We start from the raw sequence: 16,843 nt of genomic DNA, 5'->3' as shown, positions 1-16,843 counted from the left end.
GAATTCTTTTTAATTTTTAATTTTTAATTTTTTTAGTTAATTCAAGTTCCGAAAATAATATTTAAGTTTTTTTTTTTGGATTTTTCCATTTATTTTGCATTTTAAAATTATTTTTAGATTTGGTCTCACGGTCTCACAAAATTAGAATGGTCTAAAATGAACCTGAACTATATATATATATATATATATATATATATATATATATATATATATATATATATATATATATATATATATATATTAATTGGATCTTACTTTTAACTAGTGTATCGTTAATTAATAAAAAATAACCTAATTAAATAACGCTAAAACTTAAAGAACACACTACATTAATAAATAAGTAAATAAAACTAATTTTATGAATTTCATTAGGTATAATTCTAACTTAAAATATATTCCAGCGCTCATTTATTTGAAAGTATTATTCATAACGTTTATCACTAAATCTACTTTAAAAATATATATTAACTAATATCTTAATTAAATAACAACAACTAAGTAAAAGTTCAAAACTATAAATTAAAAGTAAAACCAAAAGCAATTAAAAAACTAAAATCATATATAATATGACAAAATTGTAAAAATGGTCCCTATGGTATGTATTTTTTTGGGGTTTTGGTCCAAACCACGAGTTTTTTGGGTTGGTGGTCCATTTGACTATGTTTGCATGTAGTTTTGGTCCCTCGGAAAACTGAAAAGACTAAAATGCCCTTTCTAATATATTTTATACATTTTTTCTATTTAATTTAAAAGAAAAAGAAAAAAATAACTAATTTGGGCCCACCTCCTTCCCTCCCTCCCTCTCTCTCTCTCTCTCTCTCTCTCTCTCTCTCTCTCTCTCTCTCTCTCTCTCTCTCTCTCTCTCTCTCTCTCTCTCTCTCTCTCGTTGAAAGTCAATGACTAAAAAAAGAAACTGCAAATTTTCTTTTTCCTTCCTGATCAAACTTCTTAAACCCATTCACCACCTTCACCTCCATGTTTAGACCCACCAAAATTTCTTTTCCCACCTGCATTCTCATCATTAACACCACCACTACATCATCACCCCTGCACCACCATTACCCCGCCATAGACCCACCACCGGTGACCTTTGACCACCGTGAACCACCCTCAATCACCCACCCTTCACGTTCTTTTTTTTCTTCTTCTGTTCCTTTCCTTCTTACACTGTCAAGCACAACCACCACTAAGAAGGGGTGGTGATGTTGTTGTAGTTGTGCCATCGAGAACCACCAGGAACCGCCACCAGCCTCCACCATTTATTTTTCCCCTGGGCTACCAACGCAAACCACCATCACCCACTACAATCGTTGCTGTCGGAAACACCTTCACCGACCTCGTTCTCATCCCCAAACCGTAGAGCAAGAGCAAGAACGAAACAACAGGAGGTCGCCGGAGCTCCATTACCAGCCTGCAACGCTAGCCCACTTTACCGTCACCACCCGCTCCCACCTTGGTCGCTGCCACTGTGAGGACTCCAACCATCGCCAACCACTGATACGATTGACAAAACAAAATCATAAAAGAATGGTGGTGCAAGGGAATTTACAGTGAAATTAGAGGCAGTAGGAGGTGGTCGGGCTCAACAGCAACAAGGTGACAATGGCTGGTGATGTGATGATGGAAGGAGGCGACAGCCTCCTGCTGCCAGTTTCTGTTGCTTTCTGATGAAGACGAAGATAAAGGGGGATGGAGGGGCCTCACAAGTAGCAACATAACAACAATGGAGGGTGGTGGAGGGGCTGTTTTTGGTGGTGGCAGTGGATGGCGACGAGGTGGGAAAGGGGTTCTGAGGGTGGCTTTTCCTTCAGTTCTTCTTCTTGTTTTCGAGATGGAATCGAAGAGGGAGGGTTAGGCTGGTGGTGATGTGTTGTGTGTGTGTGTGTTACTGAGAGTGTGTGTGTGTGTGTGTGAGAGAGAGAGAGAGAATGAGAGAGAGAGAGAGAAGAGGGCCCACTTTTATATTTATTAATAATACATAATCACATAATAACATACATTGGGCCTTGCCCACTACATCGGGCCCCGCTCGGCATCGAACCGAAGTCCGGTATATATGTAACATAGCAACAGGCATATAACACATAAACATATAAACATTCCTCGGGCTTGCCTCGGCATCGGACCGGAGTCCGGAACACATAACACATAACATATAAGCTAGACGCTCGGGCTTGCCCCGGCATCGGACCAAAGTCCGCAACACATAAACAAACACATGCAAGAATCACGAAGACATCAAGCATACAAACATTTCTCGGGCTTGCCCCGGCATCGCTAACATACATAAATGGGTCGGCCTTGGTGCCTTAGACCCGTTCCTACTGGAAGAGGACTCACCTCGCAAAGCTGACTGCTGAAATCTCGAGTGAGGAATCTCTAACGGTTGCTCCCCCGACTTGTAACGTCCCAAAAATACGACCCAAAAATTTCATTTTTCAATATAACCAAAAACCATAATCTGAGTTTCATATCATAAAAACCATACGTGATGTATCCCAAACATAATAAAAACAACACTGTGCGGAAACTGTATCATATCCATGTCATATAAAAATCAAAAACTAAATCAACTCCCAGGATAGAAGCTGAAGCGGTGGTGTGTGCGATGCCATCATCCCGAGCTCTTCCCTCTGCTAGCGGAAGTACCTGAAACCAAAACTAAAACTGTAAGCACGAAGCTTAGTGAGCTCCCCCAAACTACCACATACCATACAATACACATAAGCACATACTGGGCCTTGCCCACTGCATCAGACCGAAGTCTGGAACTAGCTGCATCGGACCGAAGTCCGGAACTGACTGGGACCTTGTCCCCTGCATCGGACCAGATTCCGGAAATAACTGCATCAGACCAAGGTCCGGAACTAACTGCATCTGACCGAAGTCCGGAACTAACTGCATCGGACCGAAGTCCGGAACTAACTGCATCGGACCGAAGTCCGAAACTGACTGGGACCTTGTCCCCTGCATCGGACCAGAGTCCGGAAATAACTGCATCGGACCAAGGTCCGGAACTAACTGCATCGGACCGAAGTCCGGAACTAACTGCATCGGACCGAAGTCCGGAACTGACTGATCATGGCATAGCATAAAACATAACAACTATTATAACCACATAAACTGCATACTGCATCGGAACAGAGTCCGGAACACATAACACAAACATGCTTGAATCACAAAGACATCAAGCACTCTAGCTACTGCATCAGACCAAAGTCCGGAACTACTGATAATTAAACGGGCCGGCATTGTGGCCGTAGACCCGTTCCTACTGAAGGGAAACTCACCTCGTGAACTGGCTGCTGAGTGAATAACTCTGAGGGCTAACTGCTGCTGCTCCGGTATCTCCCCGGCTGCAAGTCCATAAATACACTCAATCAAATACTAAACACTGCACTGGGTAAAAATGGCTCTTTTACCCTTGGTCAAAGTCAACTGTTGGTCAGGGTCAACTCTCAGACAAAGTCAACCCACAGTTGACCTGACTCGCCGAGTTGGGCCGCCAACTCGCCGAGTCCTTATTCTCACTCCTCGACTCTACTCGCTGCTACTCGTCGAGTATGGCATCGACTCGACGAGTACTCTCCCGATCCAAGAATTCAGACAATCTTCATCCGACTCGCCGAGTCCTATGAACAACTCGACGAGTTGTTCTTGAGCTTAAGAAGATTGCCTTGGACTCGCCGAGTTGTATGAACAACTCGCCGAGTCCCTCCATTACTGAGTCTACCCTCAAACTCACTGAGTCCACTCCACTACTCACTGGTCCCACTCGACACCGCTCAAAAGGAAGAAATCGGGGACTCGCGACTAGACTCGCCGAGTCGTTCTTCCGACTCGCCGAGTCACCGCCATGCAACTATTCTATACTCGATTATGTTCGAATCCAATACATACAAATGATAGATCTGAGTCCAATAAGCTGATTTACCACGTAAATTTTCCAACTTTACGTGTACAAACGCATGAACAAGGGAATAAAGGCTAAAAAATGCTTAAAAGGGGTAGATCTAGGGTTAATATGCAAAATAGCTCCATAAAGGCAATAGATCTGGGCTCTACAACTCCTAAATGAACAGATCTAAGGTTATCTCGGCATAAGAGAGCTTCCATATCAACATAAAGCTTTGAGAAAGGCATTAACAAGATCTAGAAAGAGTTTTAAGGCATAAAAGAGAGGGAAAACTGAAGAATACCTCAAAGAGCTCTTGCTTTCCCTTGAATCTCTGCTCTGAAATCCTTCTCCTTGCTCCTTTCTTCTTCTCCTTCTTCAAGCCTTCACCATAGCACACAAAATCACTTAGAATCACTCAAGAACGAATTAGGGTTTTCTCACAGCTTTTGAGGGTGAAGGAGGCGAGATTGGGGGCTATAAGGTGGCTTAAATAGTGGGCAACCCGGGGATTTAGGGTTTCTCCCAGACGGACAGACTCGCCGAGTCCGGAATATGGACTCGCCGAGTCGCCAGCTAACACGTGCTCGAAATCCCGACCCTACTCGGCGAGTCAGGCTATGAACTCGCCGAGTCCCTCTTGCAAAACTTCAAAATAAATACTAAGGAATTATCATACCGGAGACGGGTCGTTACACGACTCCCCGACTATTATTACCATAACAACACTTAGTCAAAACCTGATAATTCCTCTTAATGTAAAATGACCATTTTACCCCTATTCAAAGTCAATGCTTTGGTCAAATTCAACCTTCTGGTTGACCCAACTCGTCGATTTGCTCCATCAAATCGTCAATTCCTAGAACCTGAAATTGCGATCTAACTCGTCGGGTCACCCCAACTCGTTGAGTTCCCAAGCTACTCATAGTCGCGCTCTACCAAATCAACTCGTCGAGTCCCTTCACTGACTCGTCAAGTTCTAGCTTAAGCTAGAACATAACCAACCAACTCAACTCATCGAGTCCCTCTATGGACTCGTCGAGTTCCTCTGTCTGATTGAGCCATCTCAATGGATTAAGCTCTTACCTTTCAGATCCAAACTCCATACTTCATATACACACTGGGAATACACTTTTAAGGGTAAAGTTTCCAAATTTACCCGCTATTAGTCCTTCTTAAATGGTTTAGTTCAAACCCTAACTCTCTAGGACATAGATCTTGGTCCACAAGCCATAATACTCTAAACCAAAGCACATTATATTAGATCTAGGCCTTGGATGTCAGTTGGGCACGTAAAGTTCCTAGCTTTCCTTCCATGCATGGCCTTTTAGGGGTAAAAAGGCCATAATAATGTTGTTAAGATTGCATGGGGGCTTCCATGGTCATAAAGTTTGCACCTTTATTCCATGGAAACCCTTCTAGATCCCAAATCTGAAATGTAAGTCACTTGGGACGTCCAACTCCCGAGGACCAAGGTTCTTGAACCAAAACCCTCATAAAATGAACGTAAGTAGATCTAATGAATGAATGATCAAGTTAGAGACTTGATTACCAGAAAGTGATGAGGTTGGAAGGAAATCCTTGGATCTATAATCTTATCCCTGAACCTTCTAGCTCCTTCTTCTTCTTCTAGCTTCAAGAACACACAAAATCACTCAAGAATGGCTCACACACTCACAAAATGCACTAAGGTTTCGTGGATCAGGGTTTAGGACTTGGAGGCTGGAAATGAGGCCAAAAGGTGGGATTAAGATGCTTAAATAGGGTGCAAAACCCTGAAATTAGAGTTTCATTCTGGAAGACTTACTCGCCGATTCGAGGTCTCTCGATGTAACACCTTAAAAATTCAAACCAATTTAAATTTTTCAAAAACAACCCAATTTCATTAATTCATTACAAAAAGGTTTTCAATACTTTTATTATCAGAGTATTTTTCCCAGAACCATATCATAAAACATAAAACACGAGGAGCGGTACGATCACGCCTTTGCCTTGCCATGGTCTCCTGAAGTACCGGAAACATTAAACCATAACTGTAAGCCCGAAAGCTTAGTGAATTACCCCCAAAATACTACATACAACACATACGCCTTTCCAAGCCATAACAACACATACGCCCTTCGAGGCCATAACATCACATACGCCCTTCCAGGCCATGACTCCATGGGATCTTCCAATTCGAATGTCTCAAGGGATTTCCATCCCATATCTCTGTTCACCTTCCGGTCCATACTCTGTAGACCTTCCGGTCCATATCATACATGACATACAAAGCACATAGATATCATATAACCGCATATAACATGATGACCTTCCGGTCCATAACATACTGCTCATAACGTTACTTAACACATACAGCTCTCATAACATCTATCAACATATATCTCATACCCTTATAGCATATAAGACCTTCCGGTCACACATATACCATCCTAACTACCAGGATGCAAACATAGCAAAGAAATAACATAACAACAATACCCGGATTTCCATCCGATGGAGGGCCGGCCTTGGTGCCGTAGACCCTGTCAGTATAGTGAGGATAACTCACCTGTAACTGCTGACTGAAGAATGAGATCACGCTGCTCCGACCACTAGCACGATCTCCGCCACTGATCATTACCAAAAACCAAATCAATAAATACCAATAATTACCAAAATACCCCTGGAAGTCAACTGGTCAACCCTTGGTCAAAGTCCAAGTCCTCAGTCAAAGTCAACCTTCCTGGTTGACCCTACTCGCCGAGTCAACCCGTTGACTCGTCGAGTTCCCATACTCAAAACTCTCATATCACGACTCAACTCACCGAGTCACCCCATGACTCGCCGAGTCCAACAAACTCTGAGTCCCTTCATGCTCAACTCACCGATTCACAACTAAACCAGAAAAGGTTAGGACTCCTCGACCAGACTCGCCGAGTACAAGAACAGACTCGTCGAGTTGTTCTTCCAACTCATCGATTTCCTGCCTATCTTCATCCAACTCGTTGAGCACACCTGTGTGACTCGCCGAGTTACTACGCAATTCATGCCAAATCTCTAGTCCGACTCGTCGAGTCATCTCCCAGACTCGCCGAGTCCCTACGTAATACCTTCATTCAGACGATCACAGGCCAAACCATTGCTTTGAATACATAGATCTGGACTCCTAGGGCCAGATCCACACGTAAAGTTTTCAACTTTACGTACATGAAAGGCTCAACAAGCTCTACTCAAGATAAAGTGAAGGTTTAAGGCAATGACACTCTCAATCAAGCCCCAAAGCTATCACTTTCCAGATTCATGATTCAGGACCAGACTAGATCTGTAGTAGCAACCACATATCTGAATCCAATATTCGAAAGGAGGCTCATATATGGCAATTTGGCCCTAAAACTTCATTCATGAACCATCTAAACACAACAAAGTCAAGGCAACAACTTTTTACCTTTAATCTGATGCCAACAAGAAAGGAAATCAGATCCACTTCGCTCCTCTATGATCCCACCAGCTCTTGCTTCAAGTATCCTTCTTCTCCAAGCTCCAAAACACACTTAAATCTCTCTCACTCTCAATTTAGGGTTTGAAATCGATGGGGAAAGTTTATGGACGTCAAAAGGAGTGCTAAAGAGGCTAGGGTGGGACTTAAGGTTCCTTATATAGGGTGCAAATCCCAGGAATCAGGGCTTCTCATTCCAGCACTGACTCGCCGAGTCTAGCCGCCGACTCACCGAGTCAATTAGCACATGGCCAAATCGCGACTTGACTCGCCGAGTCTATCCATAGACTCGCCGAGTCGATCTTCCTTAATTACACCAAGAACCCTGAACTTGCACTTCTGAACTTGGGGTGTTACAATTCTCCCCCACTTAAATTAGGATTCGTCCTCGTAGCTTGCTACAGCACACAATTCCAGATAATACTCCCACAATGCACCTCCTGGTGTCAAACGACCCAGGTTCCTCCGAACACTACTATTAACCTCTATAAAGTCCAACCCTTCCCTTCCAGAGTTACGAGAGGTGATTCAAGCCGGCCACCAGCTTCTTTCTCTGGTAACAACCCTTATTAACCAAAGATCACCCGATGATACTTTCATCACTCCTAAACACAACAATCACTTGACCCTTACGAAGCTAGACATCCCCCTGTACCACCGGGTCCTGACCCGGTGCCAGGCTGCTACCCCTTCCTCGACTAGAATATCCTTTATCCAATTCACTTCTGGGACTTATCCCACTTTCCTTTCCGAATCCAACTTGTTTCTTTCCGAGCTGACTGGATGGTACATCCTTCAGCTCCCGAGCAACTCCCATGAGCTCTCCCTTACAATCACATATGCATGTTGAACCTGCTCTAACATCCTCGGGATGGAAATCCTGACACGCTGACGATACCTCTAGACATTCCTGGGATGAATTTTTACTACATACATCACCTCCTAATTACAACCATATAGAAATTCCAAGGCTCCCTCCTTGCATCCCTTCCGAACTCCTTTGGTTCTACACTTACGGAAATCCTTCCGCAACCTCATCAGACACCCAACCCGGATGTGTTTCCATACCACTAGTACAATCCCAGTGCTCAACAACCATAATTGAAATACTCTCAATCATCCATTCTCACTACTACTTTCATTTCCGTGATCCCAACACTCCCTCCTGGAGTTACCTACCTTTCCTTTCTCCTTATCCAAGGAAATCTACTTGCTAACCTTGCCACTTCAGACGAGTGCCACGGTGCTCACACTCTACTCTACACTATCCCTTGTAGAGTAATCGCTATTTTATGCATCACATATACTCTGAATCTGATCACAAGGACTATCGAAGTCCATACCCCGCCTTTCACTAGCATGATCAATACCCGGGGCCAGACCTATTGTTTGCTATTGCATGACGACATAATCACCCATCCTCCGCATACAAATCCATTAACGCATACAGAGTCTCCAGCATGACTGGATCGCCTTACCAGGCCTTCTGCCTGACTGGTACGCCTTCCGGCCTTCAGTCTCCCCGGTCCGCTCAAACTATCCATACATCATCCCGAGCTGTTCCTCCTGGGAATCTCTCCCATATATACTGTTCTAGCCCTCTAGGGGTTCCGAGATCCAACTCCATTCCATATACCCGGATCCCGGCCTAATCCTAGGCCTCATAACAACCAATCACCCTACCTAAAATCCTTCGTTTGTACTCCGCCCCATCGATCTGTCACTTACTCATACCAGCCCACACTCTTGGCCGGCTAAAACACTGTTAGATCCTGAACAACTAATCAAAATCTAACGCTTTTCGATCCCCCTAATAATTTTCCAATTCTCCCCACTTAGAGCACTGACTTCCAACCACCGGTGGCCCAACCGGCATCACTTAGACAACCTCGCTCAACATATTCCCCTTATCCATGAACTGATTTCCTCTAAAACGGGCAACCTTCACGAAATCACATCCCGTCATCGCACATCTCGAACTCTAAGGGAGTTCGATCCTCAGCTGAACACTCCTCAAATTGCAAATGCTATACCTGACATCAAGACCATACAACCAATTTCTGACCATCAGTCCCTTGGATGCTGACCACTTACACTCCTGACTACTATTATTTTCAACCAACCCATGAAACACGCAGAACGGCGAATAAAATGCAACACCACAAAATAACCAGGTAACCAGACAACAATGAAACGAAAACATACCCGCAACCACATCCGACTCTGCCCTGACCCCCTCTACTATGAGCTGAAAAACGCGCCCCTGAGCCCTCGGAGGCTCCGATCCACCATGGCCCCCGCCAGTAGTCCTCAAAGTAGCCGGTGTTGGAACCTGCACTGGCCTGGAAACTCGCTGTGGACAGTTGGCCCTCATGTGGCCAACCTGATGGCACTGATAACAAAGCCTCATATCCTGAACCGGGGTTGACTGAAGGCAATCCCTCGCATAGTGCCTCACTCTTCCGCACTTGCGGCATGCACCATCGGACCTACAAACCCCGGTATGACCCTTCCCGCACTTCTCACAAGTACGACCGCTCTAACTGTCCAACCTGGAATCAACGGTCTTGGACCGTTTCGGCGCCGGATGCGACTGCACCGGAGCCTGCCTCTGCTCTCTCAACTGTAAATCAATCTCCAACTCACGCCGCAGAGCGGCCGCCTGCAACTCCAGTAAGGTCTCGCACCTCTGCGTAGACACAAACTGCCTGATATCCCTTTTTAGCATACTCAGATATCGAAACATCTGACGCTGCTCCGAAACAAACTCAGGGAAAAACATCGCCCTCTCAGTGAACATCCTGGTGATCTCCGTCACCGAGTCCGAATCCTGCTCCAATTCCAAGAATTCCCGAGACAACCTCTCCCTTTCAACCCGTGGAACATAACAGGTAGTGAACATCTTCCAGAATTGCTCCCATGTAACCGCAGCCCGCTGCGCATCAGAATATGATCCCGTAGTCAACCTCCACCAATCCTTTTCCCCGAGCCTTAAAAGGTTTAGAGCACACCTCACCCTCTGATCCGCAGGGCATGAACACGTGAAGAAACAACCATCCACGTCCAACAACCACCTCATAGCAATGATCGGATCCTGAACTCCATCAAAAGTAGGAGGCTTCGTATTATCGAAGTCCCGATACTGAAAACCACGACCGGTTACTCCCCCTGCCACTGATACAGCCGCTGTAGCTGCCGTGGCAGCCGCCTCTGCAAGAGCTGCATAACACTAATCAAAGTACTCAATCATGGCGGTCTTGATCGACCCAAATATCTCCAGCATCTCCGCCCTGAACATAGCACCAATCTCATCATGCAGGATCTCACAAATCCTGGCATCCAACTCATCCGTACTCATCTGACCAATGACCTCGGGTGGCGCTGATCCACCCTGACCGTCCTCTCCTGGTCCCGATCCTGACCCGGATCCACCCCCGACACGCCTCGTAACCACCATACTGGAAATACACCGCCATAAAATCAGATACTTCCCCAATAACCCGGGAACCAATTCCCAACCCGACCCTATGGGTTGTGACTTCCTTGATATGTGTATAGGTCCTGTGCTTTTAGTAGTACGGCCCCATACTACTTTCCACACCTACCCATATTTATATCAAGTATTACCACAACACCCTAGCGATAAACATACACATGGCAAACACTCCATCCTCACCTCTAGCGGGTCCTCCTCATATCCTCATCTCCCGCATACTGGGGCACCAACAACGCTCTCTCCCGGAACTTGGCAGTGATCTCCGCCACAGTCTCCGTCGTCTGTCTCATGTATAAGAACTCTCTGGCCAGCTGCTGAAGCTCGACGGCCGGCGCAAACTCTGCCCTGAACCTGGTCACGAAGCCCGACCAGGTCATAGCCTCGACAGCCGAGGCTCCCAACGAGTCACCAACCGACTCCCACCAATCCCTAGCTCGGTCTCGTAAACATCCTGCTGCATATCTCACCTTTGACCCCTCGAGGCAGAAGCTGGTCAGTTGTGCGGACTTAATGTCCGCAATCCATCGTCTGGCAGCAATGGGGTCCTTCGCCCCATGGAAATCCGGCGCACCACTGCCCCTGAAGTCCTTAAAGGACAGTGTGCGAGATCCTGACTGGCCAGATGCCATGTCACTCTTGAACGCCTAGATCTCCTACTCGCTTCCAATCCTCACCAGAACATCCCGTAAGAGGATTTGGGGTTTTGGGACTACGTTACACTGCTAATTCCGCGTGCAGATACGAAGGGTTGGACCTTCAACACTTAAACCCCTCTTATTCAGTGAAAGTTCATATGACTCGCCGAGTTTGAAGAACAACTCGCCGAGTCTAAGACCATCTTCATATAACTCGCCGAGTTCCACTTTGGGACTCGCCGAGTCCCTTCGACCCACTTCCCATATAGACCAAAACTGAGACATGCAACACTTCTAACCCATAGATCTATGCTCTTAGAGCATGCTTATCACGTAAAGCTGCAAACTTTACGTGCATGCATGGCCCTATGAGCTCAAGAAGGCAAATCCAAGCTCTTTAAGGGGTTATACACTCAATAGGGACCTCAATAATCCCAACCACAGAGACTTTATACTTCTAGGATGTCCATAAGATCCTAATTTGAAGTCCTTTCAGAACTTAAAGCATAAATACATGGAATTTGAGGTTTTAGGGCTTGAAGCCACTAATTTGGGACAAAAAGGGGATCTAATGAACTAATGATCAAGGTAAGAACTTTTCTACCTGAATGGAAGCTTCTCACAGTGTAGATTCCGGATCTACCTCCCCTCCTTGCACACTTCAACCTCCTCTTCCTTCCTCTAAGCTCCAAACCTTCTCCACAAAGCCAAAATCACTCTCAAGAACAATATGGGGGCTAGGGTTTCTTTCTACAGCTCTCTGGAAGTGTTAGGGACTCTGGAGGCCAAGTTAGAGCGTTTAAATAGGGTGCAAATGCCCGGATTAGGGTTTTTGTCCAAACAGGGTCTACTCGCCGAGTCCGGGGATCGACTCGCCGAGTACAAAGTTCAAACCCCACGCCTTATCCCGCTCCTACTCGGCGAGTTGGTCCTTCAACTCGTCGAGTGCAAGGCAAAATGCATAAAATTAAAATATTAATAACAAGGAGTACGTACCAGGAACCAGGTGCTACAAATCTCCCCTACTTATTTCAGACTTCGTCCTCGAAGTCTGCTGCTCGATCCTGAAACAGCTCGGGGTAATGCTCCATCATCTCTTCCACCGGCTCCCAAGTCCACTCCGATCCTTTTCGGTGCTGCCATTGCACCTTCACGAGTTCCACCCTCTTGTTCCTTAGATCCTTCGACTTCCTGTCGAGGATCGCCACAGGTCGCTCTATGTAATTCAGGCTGTCATCGACCTGAATATCCTCCAAAGGCACCACTTCCGAGTCGTCTACCAAACACTTCCGCAATTGAGAGACGTGGAAAGTGTTGTGGATCTGGCTGAGTTTGGCTGACAGATCCAACCTATACGCCACCTTGCCCACCCGGGCTACAGTCCTGAATGACCCGATGAACCTTGGGCCCAACTTGCCTCGCTTCCTGAATCGGATGACGCCTTTCCACGACGACACCTTCAGGAGAACCATATCCCCGACTTGGAATTCCAAGTTTGAACGACGTTTGTCGGCATAACTTTTCTGCCAACTCTGGGCAGTCTGGAGCCTACTCCGGACCTGTTGGATCTTCACTGTCATCTGGAGCACCACTTTAGTGCTTCCCATGACCCTCTGGCCAACCTCTCCCCAACATATCGGGGTCCTGCACCTCCTTCCATACAATATCTCGAAGGGAGGGCGGTCGATGCTTGCATGATAGCTATTATTATATGAGAACTCCGCCAACGGGAGGTAGGTATCCCAACTACCTCCGAAATCCAGAACACATGCACGCAGCATATCCTTTAACGTTTGGATGGTCCACTCGCTCTAACCATCCGTCTGCGGGTGAAAAGCGGTGCTGAAATGCAGACGAGTACCCAACTCGTCATGGAACTTCTTCCAAAATTTGGAAGTAAATCGCACATCTCTGTCTGAAATCACTAATACGGGCACCCCGTGCCGCGCCACTACCTCCCTGATATAGATGTCAGCCAACTTCTCAGCCGAGATGCTCTCCTGAATTGGGATAAAATGGGCGCTCTTGGTCAACCGGTCCACGATGACCCATATAGAATCCACTCCCCGCGCGGTCCTGGGCAGCTTTGTGATAAAGTCCATCGTAATATCTTCCCATTTCCACAACGGGATATCCAACGGCTGCATCTTGCCATGCGGTCTCTGATGCTCGGCCTTGACCTTCCTGCAGGTCAAGCACCGCTCGACGTACCAAGCCACATACCGCTTCATGCAGGGCCACCAATAGTCCAGACGAAGATCCCTATACATCTTCGTCGCCCCGGGATGAATGGAGAATCGAGATTTGTGCACCTCCTCCATCAAGACCTGGCGCACGCCTCCGAGGTACGACATCCACACCCTGCGGTGTAATGACAATAATCCCCTGCTATCATAGTCGAAGGAGGAAACCTGACCCACTATGCGCTCACTCTTCCGATGTTCCTCCTTCATGGCCTTCTGTTGGGCTTCCCGAATACGCTCCAAAAGCGGGGTCACCACTATCATCCGCATGCAAATATCCCTGATCGGCGCCACCTTGAGGCTAAGCGCGTCAGCCACCACATTGGCCTTCCTCGGGTGGTAAAGGATCTCACAGTCATAATCCTTCACCACATCGAGCCACCGACGCTGCCTCATGTTCAGATTCGGCTGGTCTATGAGGTACCTCAAACTCTTGTGGTCCGTGTAAATGGTACACCGAACCCCATAGAGGTAATGTCGCCACATCTTGTGGGCGAAGACCACCGCCCCCAACTCTAAATCGTGCGTCGGGTAGTTCGCCTCGTGAGGCTTTAGCTGCCTCGAAGCGTAGGCAACGACATGACCTCTCTGCATCAGTACCGCGCCCAACCCCGAAATGGACGCGTCACAATATACCACAAAATCCTCTACGCCCTCTGGCAGGGCTAAGATTAGCGCCTCACACAATCTCTGTCTCAGAACCTCGAATGATGCTTGCTGTTCAGGCCCCCATCGAAAGACCACGACTTTCTTAGTCAGCCGCGTCAGGGGTACGGCTATCTTGGAGAGGTCCTGAATGAATCTCCGATAGTAGCCCACTAATCCCAGGAAACTCCGAATCTCGGATGGAGACTTCGGAACCTCCCATCTCATCACGGCCTCCACCTTGGTCGGGTCTACTGAAATCCCGTTCTGATTGACGAGGTGCCCAAGAAACTGCACCTCGCGCAACCAAAACTCACATTTTGAGAACTTGGCGTACAAGCTCTCCCTCCTCAAGGTCTCCAAAACCTCTCTCAGATGCTCCTCGTGCTCCTCCTGCGTCTTGGAATAAACCAAGATGTCATCAATGAAAACTATCACAGACCGATCCAACATTGGTCTACATACGCGGTTCTTGAGGTCCATGAATGCAGCAGGAGCATTGGTGAGCCCAAACGGCATCACCACGAACTCATAATGGCCGTAACACATCCGAAACGCGATCTTCTGTACATCCTCCTCTCGGACCCTCATATGATGATACCCTGAACGCAAATCGATCTTGGAGAACCAAGATGCTCCCTGCAACTGATCAAAGAGGTCATCAATCCTTGGGAGTGGGTAACAGTTCTTCACTGTTACCTTATTCAGCTCCCGGTAATCAATACACATCCGATACGACCCGTCCTTCTTCTTCACAAACAGGATCGGGGCTCCCCAGGGTGAACTGTTCGGTCGAATAAATCCCTTGTCTAGCAACTCCTTCAGCTGCGTAGACAACTCCTGCATCTCGGGAGGAGCCAACCGATAGCCTGCCTTGGCTATCGGAGCCGCACCAGGAACTAGGTTGATCCTGAACTCTACCTGACACTCCGGAGGTATTCCAGGAAGCTCCTCCGGGAACACATCAGCGTAGTCTCGCACCACTGGAACCTCGCTCGCCGTCGCCTTACCCGCCTCTCGGGTATCCATAACGAACGCGACATATCCCGCGCAACCCTGCTGAAGGTAGTGCCTAGCCCTTGCTGCTGAACATACTTTGGGTCCACGCTGTGGCCTCTCGTCGTGGATCACCAACTCTCCCCGACTTGGGGTCCTGATCCGCACTAACTGCTGCGCAAAATCTATCACCGGCCCGTTAGGGCTCAACCAATCCATGCCTATAATCACCTTGTTCCCCCGCAAAGGGATGGGAACCAAATCCACCAAATAGCGCTCCTCAAATAACCTTAGGACACAATCCCTGAATACTGCCGACGCTCGCACCGATCGATCATCGGCAATCTCTACCTCTAAAGGGAAATCCAACATCCCGAAGACTCAGTAAACCTCTTGCTAAGCGCAAGGGAAACAAATGATCGGGTGGCACCCGAGTCAAACAACACCTGGACAGGAATACTGTTCACATGGAACGATCCTAACGCATATACACAGAGCACATATCAATATCATAACATCATAAAAATAAGATAGAGGGAAAGAATCATACCCGTCACCACATCGGGTGCGGCGCATGCCTCCTCTATCGTCAGCTGAAATGCCCGACTCCTCACCACTGGAGCCTCTGCCTTGCCCTGCCGGCCATCTGTGATCCTCAGAGTCGCTGGAGCTGGCGCCTTCACTGGCGCTAATGTTGCCGTCAACTGGGGGCAATTGGCCCTCTTGTAGCCCCTCTGGTTGTAGTGGAAACACAGCAACTCAGATGTCTGAACAACCGAGACAGGGGCAGTACAATCCCTGCTAAAGTGCCCCGCCTTGCCGAACTTGTAGCAGCCTGATGATCCCACCCTACAGGCTCCCTCATGCGACCTGCCGCATTTTCCGCAGCGGCCCGGCCCCCTTTGGCCTTTCGGCCTACCATCTGATCCCTTGGGCTTCTTCCCCGAAGCCCCAACTACCTGCCCCGTCTCTTCCTTTCTCTTTCGAATGTGCTCCAAATCAATCTCCCTTTTCCTCGCCCTGGTAATCATGGACTCCAGGGTAGGGCAAGCTGAAAAGCTAACATGCTCCCGGATGTCGGCCCGTAGCATGTCATGATAGCGGGTCCTCCTCATATCCTCATCTCCCGCATACTGGGGCACCAACAACGCTCTCTCACGGAACTTGGCGGTGATCTCCATCACAGTCTCCGTCGTCTGTCTCGTGTCTAAGAACTCTCTGGCCAGCTGCTGAAGCTCGACAGCCAGCGCAAACTCTGCCCTGAACCTGGTCACAAAGTCCGACCAGGTCATAGCCTCGACAGCCGAGGCTCCCAACGAGTCACCAACGGACTCCCACCAATCCCTATCTCGGTCTCGTAAACATCCTGCTGCATATCTCACCTTCGACCCCTCGGGGCAGAAGCTAGTCAGCTGTGCGGACTCAATGTCCGCAATCCATCATCTGGCAGCAATG

The sequence above is a fragment of the Lactuca sativa genome, chromosome 5 (genome assembly GCF_002870075.4).
Source record: "Lactuca sativa cultivar Salinas chromosome 5, Lsat_Salinas_v11, whole genome shotgun sequence".
In the NCBI taxonomy this organism is placed as follows: Eukaryota; Viridiplantae; Streptophyta; class Magnoliopsida; order Asterales; family Asteraceae; genus Lactuca; species Lactuca sativa.
Note: the sequence above shows the minus strand (reverse complement) of the source record.